Here is a 16,876-nt window from a genome sequence, read left to right as displayed (position 1 = left end):
ATGTTTATTGGGTAAATTAAATTGGGAGTTTTTGTATTTTGTCTCATATATCATTTTGATTCTCACATTTTTATATTCACTTTAATTTTAATTTTTCTATTAATTTGATTCAATTAATAATGTCAATTAGTGTTTTTGAAGTAAAATCGTTAATGAAATGATTGAGATTGGCTCACTTAAGAAAATTCATAATTTTGTTCTTAAAAGGATAACACATGCTAGTTACTACTTATGTACACACTTTTCATTATTTAAAAATAAAAAAAAGTTAATGATTGCAGTCAGTTAGTTTAAATTGAAATAATAAAAAAAAATTAAGATTGAAATTGAATTAATTAAAATTACAGAGATCAAAATGACATCAAAATCAAATTATAAAAACTAATGATTAAAATTTGTGCATATTTATTTTTTTATTGTAATGAGTAATGGTTTTTGTTTGGTCTGCATGAGGCTTTTCTCATACCACACACACAAGCATATCATACCAATTACTCATTTTTTGTGAATGAAATGTTTCTCCCCTCCCTCTTTCTCTATGGAATTTTTGTAGATGAGTTTCATATTAATCTTTGTGGAAAAAAGTTGTCAAAATTCACAATTTTTTATCAAATGATTTTGTATTTTCAAAATACGAAAGTGTGAATGTTTACACATTTTTTATTGAAAGGATCTTTTAATTTCACTATAAAAAAAAGGATTGTTCTTGTTCCCAAAAGTAATTATCAAAAACAGTTTATTAAACAAAATTTTCATATCAAGTTTCAATTTTCCTTTTTTTTACCAAACAAAAATGTTAAAAAGGTCCAATTATTTACAGGATATTTAATAAGGAACAGATCCATAATTTAAACTTTAGGAGATAAAAATACAAGTAACTTTTTGTTGAAAATAATCATTGTAAAAATTTAAATTTTAATTTATATCAACACAAAAAAGTGAATAATATTAGTATTAAGTGAATATTCTTTATCAACATAATTGAAACCAAAAATATAATTAGACATATATATTTTTTTTGTTTTACATTAACTTAACAAAAATATTAATTATTATTATGTCTACCCTCTTTTTATTAAAGTTAATTATTTGGAAATATAGATTTTTTTCCCCCAAACTTGAGAATTTGCTAGTGAAATGTAGAGAAATTATTGAGAAACAGCCAAAAAAAAAGAAAAAGAAAAAGAAAAAAAAGGGGGGGGGGGGGTTATGGACCACATATAAAATAGATATCATTGTTACGATTTCTGGAAAAGAGACTTGTTTAATGCTTTTTTTTATTACTTTTTTGTTTTTTGGTTTATTGGTAATTGTTTTGTCACTACTTTTTTTTTTTTATTAGCAAAAAAAGAATTTTATTGATGACGAACACATATAAATACATATGAGATGAACATCAATAAAGAGGTGGAAGAGCAGAAACGCATCATAGCTAACAAACTCAATCTCAACTAGGTTGGCACCGAGAAGAAAGCTCAATCATCTGCGAGCTCAACCACAAAGGGATGGTGAGAGACCATGCCCAAAAAGAAAATAAAAAACCGCCAAAAACTCAACCCCCAAATCAAACTCACATTTCATTCCACACAATACATTCCTACACAATTCAGACCACACTGTAAAACCCAAGTTATTTATAGAATTATTTTAGATAGATTAATAATTAAAATAAATTGTATGGGTAATTTAGTAATCTTAAGAATTAGGTTTTCAACCCTTTTAAAAAAAGAAAGAAAAAAGGAAAGAAAAGGGAGCCTTGTGAAAATGCTGCTGGGTATTTGGAGGCTGCTGCTGCTCAACGGTTTGAAAAGTAGAAGAAAACAAAAAACAAAAAAAAAAAGAAAAAGAAAAAAAAGAAAAAAAAGAGAGACCAAAACCAAAAGGATGAGGGAGGATTCATAAGAGTGGTGGTTTTTCTTTATTCATCACTTAGGTAAGATTTATTTTATTGTATTCTTATCTATGATTTTGTTGTTAATATATCAATAGATGATTTTATGGGCATATATGATTAAATAAATATATTGATGTAGTCTATGTTGAGGGTCTCGATTTTGCTCGATTTTAGAGTGTATTTTACATCTCGTTGGGTGGTTCATATTTTGAGATTGATATGTGATGGGTTAAGTTTAATGGTGGTGTGTTTGTGGGATACACGATTGACTACAAGCAATTATAAATTTTTACATGTATATAAACAATAATAGAACAATATGGGTTGAGAATTTCTGAAGCCGTGATGGCTTTGTTTTGAAGCTAAATTGTGGGAGTTCCTAATAGACTATTGGGTTAATTTATTCTATTGCTGTTACAAGAAGAGATGGATGTGTGCACATAATAATTGTTTATGCAGTGTAATATTTTATTAGGTTTGTGACATTGAGGTGGATCTTGGCAATTTGAGATTAGCTTGGAAAATATTATTTTAGCTGTTTGAAGGTAAGTAACCTTCTATCACTGTTGGTTCATTTTTATTCCTGTTGAATCGATTAAAATTATAAATATTTATTTATAACCTTCATGTTCTCTTAAAATAAAATATGGGTCAAGTATAAAACAATATCGAATATTATTATGAAAGTTATTTGAATATTTTGTGAAACTATTCTGAAAATTGTACCAAATGTTTATTCTGAAAATATCGAATATTTTATTTTAAAGTTGTGTATTGTTTGAATATTTGAATATCACTCTAGTCTGACTATGATTTGGACCCTAGCCAATGGGGGTTATTTATTGGCACAGAAACTAGTTTCTTTTGGGGTTTTACCACCGGCCTATGTATGATTCTGGGCCTTGTCACGGGCTAAGTGACCGTAGTCATTAAGACTTAGGTTTTATGAATCAAATCATTGAACTATCTGAATATCAAACCATCGATTTGAATAACAAATTACTTTGAATTATCTTGTTGGCTTTTCATTTAAAATGTATTGTACATTGTTTATTTTTAGCTATGAAACCATCTTACAAATAATTGTTCATTTATTGAACTGTAGAAAAAATTATATTTATTGGTTATCGATTTATTTATTTATTTTTGTATACTTGATCCAGCTAGCAATGATGGTTGGTTATTTACTGGGCTATCTAGCTTACCCTTATTTTTTTTCAGATTCTGAAGAGTAGAGTTGCGCAGGATTTTTTTACATGTGGGAGTACCGAGAGTAGGACTATGATTTAAGTACTTGGATTATTGTTTTGTTAGTGGATTAAATTAGTGGACTTGGTGGACATTTTCATTTAAGAACTATTTATTTTTATGGATTTTGGCATTATGACAATTAAGGATTTAATTTGAGTATTTTACATTGTGGGTTATGTGATTGGATTCTTAGCCTTGCATGCTCACTTATATGAGTGTGCAGCGTTGTCACGGAGCTTGGGGCATGACACACACAATTCAACAGGGCAGCTCCTTATAAGCCCACAGACTTCAATGCAGACCACACTCCAGAGAACTCCGCACCAATTCAATAGCATCACCTATAATCACCACCCAGCTAGCAGCAGCAGTGGCATCACCTATAATCGCCACCCAGCAACTGTCCACTAACTGAGCTAGCAACTTCACCACCAGCACCCAAGTCTCACAACAACTTGAAATCCATCATAGCAGCAACAGAGCAATCAACCACCATTTCTAGCAAACAGCATACATCAGCAGAGGCAAAAGCATACTCCAGCAGACAGCATGCAACAGAAGGATAGGCAGGGAACTTGCTCCAGATCATTCAAACTCCACATCTGGAACAGAGCTTTACAGCGACAGACCCAGCAGCCAAAAAACAAAGAAACCCAGTAGCAGCACCAAACTTTCAACAAGACAGAACTCCTGATCTGCTCTACCTCCATTCTAATCAGATTCATGACCTCTCTGCCGCCTATCAAACTTTTAACAGCTTCTTCTCACTTGTTGAATATTGGAGACAATATCATTGATAGAATAGAAGCATCTAGGATCATAGGATTTCAACTAAAAGGCTAACCTTGTTTTAATGAGATCGCATAAATCCCCCAGACATGGTTGTAAACCAGAAAAAATGCATTCATTCCTCCATCTCCAGATTGACCAGATCACAGCTGAAGGGATAGCTCTCCAGATTTGTTTTTCCTTCTTATTAAACTTCTAGCTCAACCACCATTGGAGCAGACCCTCAACTGACCCAGGAGATACCCACTGTAGCCCCCACCATTAAATCAAACATGACCAGACTCGCCACACAAACGGACAAAACAATAAAATGTGGTTTAGAGTATCTACTTCCTCTTTACAGAACACATAGAACAACTTTGCATTGCCCCTTAACACACCAATTCTATACAAAAACTCAACTGTCTTTAATCTGCCTTTCCAAGCTAGCCAGGTGATAAACTTGGCCTTAGGAGGAGACAAATTTTACCAAATGAGGCCAGTTGAACTGGAAGTTTGGCCATTCACCAAATCACACCATTTATATACAACACTCACCTTATATACACCTATATTCCCAGCCTTCCATCTCACAGAATCCCCTATCTCCAACTGTAATCTTGGCCCATTACCTAACACAGCATTAAGCCTTAGAACCTCATTTTCTTCCCAAGCATAAAGAGTTCTTCTGAAACTGAAGAGCCAATTATTTGACAAATCTCTTTTTGCCAAAATTTCACTCAATGAGCTTCTTTTCTCTGTGCTTAGTTGATAGAGTCTAGGGAATTGAGTCCTAAGACTAGATTCCGAAAACCAATTGTCATTCCAGAACCTGATCCTCCTCCCATCTCCAATTGTGATTTCCATATTCTCCACAAAGAAACTAAACAGGCTTGGACTAGATTGGGCTATATCAACAATGTCCCTCTAGATTTTTGAAACAAGGCTTAAATTTATTACTGAGGGCCACCACTTCCCTCCCGAATAACCATATTTACTACACACCACTGATTTCCATAATACACCCTCTTTGATCGCAAACCTCCACCACCATTTGAGTAGCATACAGTAGTTTACAAGTCTTAAATCTCTGATCCCCAATTCCTTTATTCTTGTCCATTGTGACGTCCTTCCAATTTACCAAATGAATTTTCCTTTGGGTCGCTGAATCCCCCCCATAGAAAAGCTGGTTGCAACCTATCAAGCTCCTCGGAACACATTTGGGCATTTTGAAAATCGCCATATAATACACTGGTAAGGCAGCCAAAACAGAATTTATGAGAACCACTCTACCCGTAAAAGACAGTAATCTTCTTTTCCAGCCTGATAATTTCTTTCTAAACTTATCAATGATTGGTTTCGAAGTTTTCTTCCTGCTAGGATTTGCTCCAAGTGGTAACCCAAAATATTTGAGTGGTAGATTTTGCCTCAGACAATTAAGCACAGAGGCAAACTGCTGCACCTGTCATGACCCGAACCCGCCCCCAAGGGGTAAGGACATAACCGGCCAGTAATCATGAGATTACCTACGGCCTCAAACCAAACCGAGCATAACTCGTCAGAGTAAAAAGGGCCAAACGGAAGCAAAATTTAAATCTTTGTCCATAGAGCTGTGCTTACATGGCACGTCATAACAAACCATACGCATACACATTAATAACTCACTTCAGAAAATAGTAGCATAAGGTTCTGTACAGACAAGATCATTTAAGTCTAAGTCAACCCATGAAAACTATATACAACAGATTCAAAGTCTTCGCCAACATGACAAAACTTAAATACATAACAAAAGGCGAAGACGAGTCTCGTGCGTGAGACGCAAGGGCTAACTCTTCAAAACCTTGGTTGTTCCACACGGACTTTACTAAGGCTGGGTCTGGACCTCTCTTGGCTCACCTACAAAACACATGAATGAGCGTAAGCAATAGCCCAATGAATAATATCAAATAAAGCAATTATACAAACGATATATAGAACAACATACTTCAAACGACCTTGGGCCTGATTCATATTTCTATTTTACATATATATACACAATTTAAGTCAAGTGACTATGGTTTCAAACATACTGGTCTTTGGCCCATTCGTCTTTCATTTGTCAAACCGGCCTTTGGCCCATTCAGACTTTCATGTCAGACTGGCCTCTGGCCTATTCATTCATGTCAAGCTGGCCTCTGGCTCATTCATTCATGTCAAACTGGCTTTTGGCCCATTCAAACTTTCATATCAGACTGGCCTCTGGCCTATTCATTCATGTCAAACTGGCCTCTGGCCCATTCATTTATGTCAAAACGGCCTCTGGCCCATTCATTCGTATCAAAACGGCCTCTGGCCCATTCATTTATCCATAGCAAACATTGTCCACCAATCGAATTAGCGAACTTATAAGACTTACATAGAAGTAAGCAATTGGACAATAACACATTTCAGATATCCTTGTTAAGATATTACTCACAGTGATCGGTTAGTTAGTTTGCCTTGGAGCTCAACCCTACACATTCCATGAACACAAAAGGGTCACAAACAATTCGATCTGTTCTAAATTCATATTTTCCTCTTTAGGCTTCATTCTTATCTCTTTAACTCAATTACAATGCTCAATGCATGCCTAAGAGTATTTGGAAGTGAAAGAGAACAGAAAATGAAACACATAATTCTTTTCAAAATTTCAGAAAATAGGGTCCCCGCTCGAGCGTGGACTTCCCTGCTCGAGCGGACCCTTGAGGCCTGCAAAAGTACTGGATATGTCAAATTTACACTCGATCGCAAACTCTGGCGCTCGAGCGAAAGGCCTCTCTACATGGCTCCCCGCTCGAGCGTAAACTTCCCCCGCTCGAGCGGACACCATGTCTGCAGAAAATACTAGGAACACGAATTTCACGCTCGAGCGGCGGTTTCCCCGCTCGAGCGGACATCAAAATTCTGGAAAATCCAGAACATGTTCTTAAGCTTCAATTTGATGTTCAAAGTTTCCAAATGCATGATTTTGGCTCAAACTTCACATATACATATTCTAACATGGTATAAACACCAAATTATAACACAATGAAGCTCAATTTCGCAATTTAATCACATGCATGTCTCAAATTAACTCAAACTCATCACCAACTCACTATATTCAAACATGCAAGACTCAAACTCCCATGATTTGCACTTGTATGTGAAATATACACAATATCCTCAACTTAATTGGTGAAGAGATGATCAAATACATGGTCATTAATCAAAACTCAGCATGGATTACATACTTTATGCTCAAACATGGAAATTTATGGCAATTTCTTACATGCATGTGTTCTAAGACTTCAAATTCAACAAAACCAACTCAATTTCATCATAATCAATCTAACTCATGTTCTTGACCATCAATCACACTTGAATTCACATTTTACAAGATTAAACTCATTAATTTCCTTACCTAGAAGCTCGATCTCCCAAACTATAGCAATTTCTTGAGTTTAATCTTCAAATTCCCCAAACTTTGAGCCAAGATTACACAATTATCTCCCTCTCTCTCTCTCTATAGCCGGCCCTCTCTCTTCTTTGAGTTCAAATCAGCCAAATGAAGCTATAAAGGGAGAATTGAGGGTGTAGTGCCTTAATACAACAAACCCCACTAATTCCAATATAATAATAATAAAGTAATTGGGCACTAATTCAACAATTTAATCAATTTAATTTGATCCGAATCAATTTCCAATTAAATTTCACCATAGGCTCTAAAAATTACGCTAATCACAATGGCGTAATCAATTTTGGTTTCGGCGGCCGATAGGGCCTTCAATTTAAATTCCAAAGCAGATAATCAAACAGATATTCCTACGGTGAACAGATAGAAATTCAAAACCACATATATTAATATAAATGGCACTCAAAATCATATCAAACACATAATCATATGCATAATAAGGACCAATTAGCATAATACGGAATAGGGTTATCACAGCACCCTCTCCTCATCCACACCCACACCACACACTACACTCTTATGGAAGTTTATCCTTAACCCAGATATTACTTCAAAACATCTCAATATTCTTTTAATGGTCCTCACTTCAGACCACTCCGCTTTAGATAGTAGAATAGTATCATCCGCAAACTGTAGATAAGAAACATTTATCTTCACAGGACCCACTTCTACACCTTTTAACAGTCCCATCTCCTTAGCTCTTATCAACAGGATGTTTAAACCTTCAGCTACCACGTTAAATAAAAAAGGCGAGAGCAGATCTCCTTGCCTAAGCCCTCTTTTAGGGCGAAACTCAGCAGTTGGAGAGCCATTCACTAGCACTGATACTCTTGCTGAAACAAGACAGTCCTTTATCCACCCAATACACCTAGATCCAAACCCAAACTTCTCAAGCATTTGGAGAAGAAAATTCCAATTTACAGAGTCATACGCCTTTTCAAAATCTAACTTAAGGATTAGGCCCTTCTTCTTCGATTTTTTCCACCAATCTACTACCTCATTAGCAATAAGTACCCCGTCCATAATGCTTCTCCCACCCAAAAATGCAGATTGTACGTGATCAACCACTACAGGTAAAACTTGTTTAAACCTATTTGCCAACACCTTGGACAAGATTTTATATATAGAATTAATTAAGCTAATGGGCCTGAAATCCCCAATATCAGCTAGGTTATCCTTCTTAGGAACCAAAGTTACAAAAGAGCAATTGACTCTATAACCCAATCTGCTATTACTATGGAACTCCTTCATAAAATTCATTATTTCCTTTTTCATGACTATCCACCCTTTTTTAAAACAATGAAGGTTGAATCCATCCGGACCTGGCGCTTTATTTCCGTCACAATCCTTTATTGCTAACCAAACTTCTGCCTCAGTGGACTATTTTTCCAGTACGTCCTTTGCCAAAATTGGATCCACCTTCTTACACAAACCTCCCATTCCAGGCCTTGAACTCCACAGCTCATCAAAATGAGACTTAAAATGGTCAAATATTGCTTGTTTAATTTCAGCAGGTTCCTCCAATGCAACCCCCCCAAGCTGTATAAAATTTAACATGTTCCTATTTTGCCTCATAGTTGCCATTACATGAAAAAACCTAGCATTTTTATCTCATTTTAAAGACCAATCCATCCTTGATTTTTGAAGCCATATCTACTCCTTTCTTTTCCTGAATTTGCCCACTAGGCCTCTAACCTCCCCTCTTCTTGCACCTTCCTCCTTAGTGAGGTTTCTAGATTCCGCAAAGAGGTCTAGAGAATGCATTTCATCTTCAGCAGCCTTACGATTAAAATCCACATTCCCAAACACCTCTATGTTCCATTTCTTCAACGCCACTTTCAATGCTCTCAACTTAGTCATAATGATGTACCCAGCCCAACCTTCCACCTGTGTATCATCCCAGACCTTTTTAATTTCCTTTAGGAATGAAGAGTGAAGAGCCCATGCATTTATGAACCTAAAGGGTTTTGGACCCCAATCCCTCTCGTCCTCCATCAGTAAGATGGGGCAGTGGTCTGATAGAAGACGAGGTAATCCCCAAACCTTTAATTTGAACCACACCAGCCATTTTGGATTCACCAAAAATCTATCAAGTCTACTCTAATTCTGAGCATTACTCCATGTGTATTTCCTACCTAGCATAGGGATATCTAAAAGCTCTACACTGTTAATGAAGTTACTAAACTCAACCTTCCCCCTATCCTTCCTAAAGCAGCCTTTTCTTTCAACTATTGATATTATTTCATTGAAATCTCCCCCAAGGCACCAAGGTTTAGGAAAAACCTCTTTCAATCTAGACCCCTAGACCCGCCTTCTCTCTACATCCTCATTTGGGGCATAACTATTTCCAATGACACAATCAAGTCTAGAATGAACCAAACCTGCCAGCAGCACAAATCTCCTGGAACTGCAGCATTCCTTAAGAGCAAAAACAACAGGGTTCCATATGCATAGCAAGCCGCCTGCACTACCAACAGCATCTACAGCCATGAACTCTAGCAAATCATTAGGCCACACCGATCTCACAAAGCTCTCATCTACTTCTGATTTCTTAGTTTCTTGGAACATAACCATATCTACTCTTTTTTCTTTAGGAATTCCTTAACCCGTTTTCTTTTCTCCACCCTGCCAAGCCCTCTCACATTCCATGATAAAACCTTCATCATACACATAAATTACCCCTAAATTCCCCTTATAATGGTAGGCTAATCACTGCCTCCCCTTTCCACCGCCTCCATCCTTTCCACATCATCCTCTTCCATACGAATGATTTTCTTGGAAATTTCGGCTTCATGACCCTCAAAATTCAAACCCAGTGCCTTACCCAACTGGATCGCGTCCTGAGCTTCCTTGAGAACTTTACTTCGACTGACAGAGCTATTGCTTAACGAAAGTGAAGCTGAGACTGCAGCAACCACTCCACGAAATAGTGCTCCTCTCTGAAATCCACTTCTAAACAGTGTCCCACTTTTCTCTTTTTTCCTTCGAAGTATTGACTTTTTCTTGCTTCTCTAGGATCGTACCACACCTTTTTGTATCACCTGTGCCTCCTGATTATACGAAATATTGTGCAACACAATGGGCTGCTTACCAGCCACTTTTGGCAGCTCAAGACTTGGGTTACTAGGTTGATAATCAGTCCCACCCACAAGATATGGGCCTATTCCCCTATCCTTGTAAGGTTCACTTGGTATAACAGGCCCAATACCTGTATCAACCAATTGATCCTTATTCAGCACCACCTCCAAATTAATATTGGGCCTTCTAAGATCATTACTAGACTTCTTATTAATCCACCAGAGCCTACCATCCCTCCATCTCTTCATCCTTCCCACTCAACCTCATTGCCAACTGTCTTCCTCCTGCCCTCCTTGAGACCCCCCTACATAATGGGCTACTATAGGGGAGCTTCTATTTACACACACATAACTCTCTCTATGCACATCATTCTCAGTACACACACATAAAAAAATTAAACTTAACTTGTTTTACTCACTGCACACACCTATTTTCCAAATATACCCTCAAAGCCAAATTGTGCACACACACACACACATTGTGCACACATACATAGACATTGTAGCGGCTCCCCATTCCGTCTCTCTCACACACACCCATCTCTCACTCTCACAGTGTGTACCGTCCGTCCCCCACCTCCATTGAAGACCTCCTCATTGAAGAAGTGCCATTGAAGAGCAGTGAAGAAAACTCTCTGTCCATTACTGTCCCTCACATTTGGAGATTTAGGTTAGTTTATTGATCTTAAAATCCTCATTTGTATGTCATTTGTACTTTGGGGTTTGTTTGAACCATTTTCCGATTGAAGAAATAGCCCACTGTCATGGATGATTTTGTGCTTCATTCGGAACTGGTTTTCCGAAATGTATTGTTTTTGCCGGAAATCAAGCTTCGAAATATGCCCAATAAATCGACAGTCAACTGCCGAAATTTTGAAGTTCATTCGGCATACAACTTTCGAACAGTCAACTGCCGAAATTTTGAAGTTCATTCGGCATACAACTTCCGAAATATGTTAACTAGTTCGACCCTGGTTTTCCGAACGACGCTGGGAAAAAAAATGGAGCAAAACTCACCTTTCCTTGGTTACCTTTCTCATAAACAGTTAGCTGCTTCTCAAAATCTGAATTTTCAGAAGGTAAATCTTCCATAACAATGAGTGAGGATGAGATTTAGTGTGTAAACTAATGAAAAATGGAATGAAGAATGAGGAAGGAAGAATGAGGAAGACAGCTTGTGGAAGGAGTGTGGAGCTTGTGCAAGGAGTGTACAGTAATGAAGAATGGAGTAACTTTGGAGCTTTGGTATGGAGTAACGTGTGTGTGTGTGGATCATTTAGCAAAATGAGGAAGCAGAGGCATTGCAACGTGTGTGTATTGAGAGGATGTGTGTTTATTTGAATTGTGTGAGATGTCTATAATGGTAATTTTATTTAGGGATAAAATTGTAATAAAAATAAAATTCATTAAGTGTGTGCAAAGAGTGGAATTGCTGTGTGCAAATAGAGGCTCCCCTACTATAGCTGTAGCCGTCTCAATTACCCTTGATACTGATGAAGAATTACAAGCATGACCCTCTGCCCTTGGGCCCTTTTCCACATCACACCTCTCCATCTTTGCCAATTCATCACACGTGTCCACCACAGCCTTTGTGCATGCTACCACATCATCGTCTTCCTTGTTCCCATAGCATTGAACAACACTTTGATCATCACCATTGTTATACCCCACTGAATTCTTCTCACTGAACTTCTTTTGGGAGATATATTGTGCCGGTAGAGTTCCCACACCATGATTGTTGTCTTCGACAACTCGGATGGGATAACTATTTCCCCTGCACTCTAGTAGTACCATGCGATCAATTTTTTCCAGCTGAGATGTGCAAATTTGGATTCTTCCACAGTTGAGAGAAACCATGTTTGTGATGTTCTCATCCAACACTACTAGTTCCCCCCCACAACTCCCCTAGCTTCTGATAAGTTTTGCTATTCCACAGAGAATGAGGTACCCCGTAACAATTGAGCCATACTAGCCTCTCATTGTCCATTCTCATCCCCTTTTCCCAGCTGGTAAACATTTCACACCAATCATAGATCCATTCTTTAGTCTTCATATCATCTTCCGAGTTGAAAGTGATGCACACTATTCTCCCCCCACCTTCTCGTACTGTTGGCTCCTTCATACCTCTATTTTGTATCTCCAGCCTTAAATCTTCAATGCTGCATCCCACTCGCATCTTGCCTACTGCACTTGCGTATAACCAGTCATTGCCATATTCCTCTGCATTGATTCTGAGCTCATAACTGCTTCCACCCACCTTCATACCTTTCACCACCTCAGCATATAAAAAAATAATATATATTTTTTTCGAACTTGAAAATTTACTAGTGAAATGTTGAGAAATGACTATGAAACTACAAAGAAAGATTATGGGTTACAAATACAATAGACACCATTGCTATGATTTCTAGGGAAAAGACTTGCTTAATGCTTTTTTCCACTATTTTTTTTTTTTTTGAAATAGGTTAAAAGTTAAATTTTTTTTTTTTACTTTTTAAAAAAAAATATAAAAAGTAAAGAAGTGGTGTGACAAAAAAAAAAAAAAAAAAAAAAAAAAAAAAACTTTAAACCGAGTTGGTAAAATGGATTTGTCACTACTTTCTTTTTCCCATGTGAGACCCACCATTATAATTCACTTCCACCCTATTTTCACACTCCATATTGATGTTATGTTTGTGAACATCAAAAAGCATAATGGTTAATTACAAAAATAATCTAAAAATTTTACATGTTTTTCATTTTAAATTTTGGTGTTTTAATTTTGATAAATTAAACTCTAGAGTTCTATCCGTGTTTCAATGTATCCCTTCCATCCATATCCGTCTATGTAAAGTAACGGAAAATAATTTTGAGATTTAAAGTGAAAAATATTGATATTTAAAATAAAAAATGAGTGAAACCTAAAAGTTTTTTTTGTAATTAACCTTAATATATCTTATTGTATATATGATCGTATTTTTTATTCAAAATTTGACTCTAACGATCACTATCCTATTTTATTGGTGTAGAATCTTATGTTTTTAACTTGTTAAATATTTTAATAAGAGGTATTAATAATTTATTATAATAACTTAGTGATGATATTTTTAGATGAAAATAACCTAATTCTTTATATATCTTGTGGAAAAAGTGTGGTAACTTGAATTGGAGGGGGGTTCGAATGGCCTGAATGGGTGTTGGTCGGTCGTTTGCCCGGATGACGAGCCGGACGTCTGTCTGGACGACCGGGTGAAAAATTATCTACCACAATTGTCACCTTTGTCGATTGCGGATGTCCCCTCCTTGCTGGATGATTGACCGGACGACCGGCAAGATGAATTTCGAGTCATTTGAACCAACCTCATATTCGAATTACCAAACATTACTCGTATCTCTTTTTTATCTCTCCCTCCAGCTTATTATTTTTAATATTATATTCATATTATTTTTATTATTATTATTTCCCATCCTTCGCTATTAAGAAAAGAAAAAATATATATTTCTTGCCAGCAAACGTGGCCGACAGCACATGGCTGCCAGCCTCCTTGACCACTTGTCTGCTTTTCGATTCTTTTACCTTTATTTATTTATTTATTTTATCTTCTCCCCAAACAAACCCATGTTCTCACCCATAACCATCACCATCACCATCACCATCGACATTTCGTTTATTTTCCTTGTCTTTGCTCCTATTCTTTTTCTTTGTTTTCATTTTTTTATTCCTTCTTTCTCTTCTGTATATTTCAGCCGAGTGTTGGTGAAATCTTGCTCCGTTTCATTTAGGGTTGTTTTCGATATCCTAAATAAGTATATTTTTTGATTTTTTAGATTAAAAAATTGAGGAAAAAAATATGATTGTTTAAGTTAACTTTTTGACTTTTTAAAGAAAAATATGTGTTAAAAAATTTTATAATTAGTGTGTAAGAAAAAATTAGAATTGAAAGTTGTGCAGTCATACTTTTTGACTTTTGGTAAATAGTGATAATTTTTTAACTTTTTAAGTAACTTTTTGACTTTTTGACCTTTTTTCAACTTGCCAAACTTGGCCTTAGTTTTAAAATTATGATTTAAATATAAAATTATATTTTATATTTTGAATTTTAAATTATATTCTAAGTTTTAAAAGAAAAAATTGTTTTATTATATTTTAAAAAAAATTAATTTTTTTTTGAATTATAAAAAGATTTTAAGTTATATTTTGAGTTTTAAATTGTATTTTGAAATTTATTTTTTTAATATTTAAAAATGTTTAAGAATTTTTTTAATTTTAATTTTAATTTTAAATATTTTTTATTTTTTCATTTTAAATATTCTATTTTATTTTTTAATATTTTAAATTTATTTACTTTGTTTTAAATATTTATTTTTTTTAATTTTAAATTTTTTTGAATCACCCATATATACCTAAATCATAAGAGATTAAAAAATATGTCTTCAAAAATAAAAATAAACAAAATATTTTTTGAAAAAAATATAAAATAAAAAATAATTTTAAAAAACGAAATATAAAAAATAATTTTTTTTAATTTTTTTTTTTAAAATAGAGTTTTGAAAAGAATTTTAAAAACAATTTGGTTAAGTGTTTTGAGTTGTGTGTTTGGTTATAAGTTTTGAAAATAATTTTTAAATTGAGTTTTAAGTTGTGTGTTTAATTATGAATTTTGAAAAAAAAAAAATTTAATTTTTTTTATTGAAATCACAATTACAAAACTAAACCAAACATTACCCTCACTTCTCCTCCATATTTTCTTCTGCTTCGTCCACTTGCTTCAACTCCCTCTTGCTCATTAACTAAACTTTAAGTTTAGTTTGAAAGTGTTTAGAGTGAGAGTTGACATTTTAATTTGAGAAAAAAATTATAGATTTTATTAAATCTTACATATCTATTATCTTAGAATTTTGATCAGTTATCTTTGGAGATTTATGGAGCAATATCAAATGATTTAAGTGTTGGTGATGGAGGAATTGTTTTGAGATAATTTGGGTGGTATAAAATATACTTTCTCTAAATCTCTTTGTAAATAATTTTGTTTTAATTATTTTTCATTTGTATTTCTCGTGATTAGTCTGGACATTTGATAAATTTTGTGAAATTATTTTGACTGAATGATTCAAAAATTTCGATTCATGTCTGACTGAATGACATGAAAATGCTCTATCTATATATGGATCAAGTGGACCATGCCAATAAACTTGCACTAAAGTGCCTGGATAAGCGATTGTGCTTGGGTAAGGTGGGTGAGGCCAGTCACTGGTCATGTACTGAGTAGGACCGGATGTTTGATCCTGAATAAATTATCATATGTGATTTATTTGTTTATGCAATTTGGTAAATTCCTTGGTAATATTGAATCGTTTGCACAATGTTGTAGAATTCGTTTTTATTTATTCTCTATCTAAACGTTGTTATTCCTGTCGTATTGACTTCCCGAATTAATTTATTTTTCATGTGGAGAGCAATTTAGTGGGGATTGAAATATCAAAGGATTTATTTGAGTTAGAGATTTTGGGACCCACCACTATATATTAATTTTAGAGACAATTGTATAAATTATATTTTGGAGACATTTGTGTAATTATTTTTGGAGATGATTGATACATTTGCGGTTATTAATTTATCTGAAATTATGAATTTGAAGAGTATTTAATTTATTCCGAAAATTAGGGTTTTACAATTGGTCCATTATTACAATTTTTTGTTATCCCTAAATGTATGTCCACTTTGAAATGTCAAAATTTTAAATTTTAAATTTTTTAAAATTATCCCTTATAAAATAATTTTATATATATATATATATATATATCTAAAAATGAAAATAGAATGGTACATATAGCGATCCCGGGTTTACCCTTGTTGTATAGTGATCCAGACTTGTGTCTGTAGATGTTGGTAGTTGACTATTATCTTGTTTGCATCCTCTTTACTTCATATTTGAGTTATGGGATGTGTTGGGTGGGTTTGTTTCAGGTTGGTTGAGTTTAGAAACCAAAACTAGTTGCCCAGATTTTTGGCCTGTCCGCTCGAGCGTAGATGTTGGCGCTCGAGCGTGGAATACACCCATCCAGTATTTGTTGTGCAGTGTTGTACGCTCGAGCGTAGGGTTGGCAGCTCGAGCGTAGGTCTGTTTCTGCAAAAGTGCTGAGCGAGTGCATTCTGCGCTCGAGCGGGAGGTTGGCCGCTCGAGCGTACGTCTGTGAGTGGCCGCTCGAGCGGGGTGTTTTACGCTCGAGCGGAGACCTGGGTTAAAGACCCGAAGTTGTGACTTTCCAAATCACTTTTTGCTTTCTCTTCTCTCTCTTACTTTTCCAAAATCACCATTGTTGAGCCTCTCACTCTAGATACTACCTTCTCTCTAGGTTTTGATCTAGTAGGAGTGATTTACTCACCTTTGGCCTTTACAAAAAAGTTGTTGATCGTCGAGGGCTTCATTTTAATCT

Source organism: Camellia sinensis, chromosome 2, assembly GCF_055761805.1.
Source record: "Camellia sinensis isolate YWXY chromosome 2, ASM5576180v1, whole genome shotgun sequence".
Taxonomy (NCBI): Eukaryota; Viridiplantae; Streptophyta; class Magnoliopsida; order Ericales; family Theaceae; genus Camellia; species Camellia sinensis.
Note: the sequence above shows the minus strand (reverse complement) of the source record.